Raw genomic sequence first — 2,926 nt, 5'->3', positions numbered from 1 at the left:
TAAGACTAAAGGTCTCAAGCCGGATTTTATATCCGACTAACAATTGGTTATACTCGCGCTAGGGGTGCGAGATAACAACGGGAAAGACCCTCGGACGGTGTTTGAAGCCAATCCGAATCAAAAGGTGAATACGCCGCAACTTTTATAAACTTGATTTCAAATGAGTCAACGCGTTATATGAAAAACTTTACATGAGACTGAGTGTCTTTAAAACATTTATAAACAAGGGTATAAATACTGGCCTCAGGCTATCGTGTACATTTGTCTGGATCCTTACATATGTGGTGGGCACATCACACATGTTCACAATTACGCTCGCCTGCGGGGAGTATGACCTTGTGTATACATACGTATAGGCACTCAACTAGTCGAATGCTGCAGTGTTTGCTTGGGGAACCGAGTATAGAGACTTGAGTTTATGAATTTTATGGTTTTAACATGGTTATTCCTAAGCCACGTTGGGCCAATACCTACGTAGTCTCGAGGGGTGATTAAGTAAATAAAATATTTTTAGCGTCAGCATATTCACCAGCATTCGTTGCTGAGGTATTTTCTTAGATTTTGCAGGTGAACAAAGATAGCTCTTGGAAAAGACGAAGTGCTCAAGATATCCGATGGCTCGGATCTTTTTGATAAAACTTAATATAAATATTAATGGTGGTTTTGTAAAAACTTAAACAAGTAATCTTTTAAACATTAAACGGGAAACTTTTAAATCCCGTCTTTTGTATGTAATATTTACAATTTAAATCCACATGTTTATAAGTCTTCTGCTAATTAACCGTAACTCTGATTTATTTACAAATGTGGTACCAACATATGTGTCACACGCCTAGACCGTGGTTTGGGGTGTGACAAGTGTTGGTATCAGAGCCACCGATCTTAGAGAATTAGGTATTACAAGATAATACCTAAGCTTCGATCCAAGTATAGGAATTACTTGTTTACTTGTAAAAGGGATAAGATAGGCTGGTAAACCTTTTCTTTCCCTTCTCATTCTAAACCACCCAAAATGTTAGATGTCGTTCAAGGGCATGATGGAGAACTATGTACGCAAGGCTAAAGAGGCTGGAATTGCCGAACCACTATGCAAGGATAACACGAGTGAAGATTATTATGAAGCATTTTTCGATCAAGATGTGGAACATTGTGACACTCGTCAATTTCAGGTTAACTCCGTTAATCCAAACTCCGTCAATTCAAACTTAAGACCACTAGAACTATAACGCACATCTCATTACATTTAAACTAGGGTTTTAAATGACGCTTGACAATCACTACACATGTAGTCTTTCGGGATTGCACCGAAACGCAAACGAGTTAACTCAAACCATTGGTGAACAAACGACAAATATCAAAACGACAAATAATTGATAATAATGTGTTAAGTTATATGCTACTTGATATTTATACATAGAACACAAAATTCAAGAGTCAAGAGTTATTAGTTACACTAGAAATTTAATAACTAGAAGTAGAGGGGCCATTGTGTAACATAATTATTATTAATTTATAACAAAACCCTACACTCCCTTTCCCCCTCCCAAACCCGATTGCCCCCCCCCCCTCCCTCTCTTCTTGGCTGCCGTAAACATACACACACACATACGAGGATTTTTCAAGCTTTGGGTTGAAGAATTAAGGTGCTAGGAAGGTATTAACAACTACTTTATGCATTCTAGGTGTTTAATTTTAATATTGAATGGGTTAATCAAAACCCTAGATTCTTGAAAGTGGTGATTAAGATTGGTTAGGGTTTGATTGTATGTTTGATGATGAATTGCTAATGAAATTGATAACTAGTTGTGTTATTGTTGCTTGTTAATCACTTGTTCTTTGATTTTAAACTTTTAAGAAAAACCCTAACTATGTGTGTAATGTGAAATTGATATGCATGGCTGGTTAATCTTGTGTCTAGAGTGTTATATGCATGGATTATGATTCATAGATTGTTGTTATGTTGAGTTTTGATGTAAATTGGTACTGGACAGATTGTTAAGTTTATGTTTAGACGACTGTAACTGAATGTCAATATGGTAATTGGATTAAATTATTAATACTACAGTGTGCTATATTGAGTCTAGTTTCTAAAGAGTCCAAATTTGCAATTTTTGGACGTGTAAAAGTTAACTTTTATTATTTTACAAAACTGAAGTGCAAGTCTGAATTGTGAGGTCTGCTGTTAGGCTGTTTGAAATTTTCATATCTCATAAACTAGAAGACCAAATGTGTTAGTTCCAGTTCTGGAAGTTAAAATATTGAGTTAAGAATCTAACCCAATTTGTCTTTTATTAATTGAATTCACCATTTAACGGGAATAACAAATATCATTCTATTGCGCATGATTTTGACTACTATGAGTTTACTGTAATGTTTTGGTCTTTGTGAGAAAACTATGTTGAATAAAAATACAATAAAAATAGTTCTGGAAACCTAACTCATGTGTGCTTCTGTGACGATTTTTGGTAAATTAATTGATATGTTATGGTCTGTTGAATTGTGTAGTCTTTCCAAGTAGAATTCTGTCTTGATAAAACTAGCTGCTGAACTATGTGAAAATACATGAAACGTGTTGGTGGATCGATATTTGCTATGTTTTTGACTAAATTGCCCCTGTGGGAAATAATTACTAGTAATGAACAATGTTAGTACTTGATACTTATGTAGTTGTTTACACATGAAACATGTCACCAATGTGTTTGTCGTGTCACACATAATTCACAAACGAAACACGAAACGTATCTCATGCATAGGTATTATGTGCCGAGTCTAGAGACTCAATGGTAGTTCCAACACTTAGAAAATCTCATTCTTGTTTTAGAGCACTAGTGAGGATTTTCTGTGACGTGCATCTCTCGGTTGACTTGTTTTGAATTCTTCGCAAACACTGAGTTTCACGTTCCCCTTTTACTCTTTTAAACCCTTT

Source organism: Bidens hawaiensis, unplaced genomic scaffold (genome assembly GCF_021521415.1).
Source record: "Bidens hawaiensis isolate Kalapana, Puna unplaced genomic scaffold, B.hawaiensis_p1.1 tig00030209_1, whole genome shotgun sequence".
Lineage (NCBI taxonomy): Eukaryota > Viridiplantae > Streptophyta > Magnoliopsida > Asterales > Asteraceae > Bidens > Bidens hawaiensis.
The sequence above is the reverse complement of the archived record's forward strand: the minus strand, read 5'-3'. Positions refer to the sequence as shown.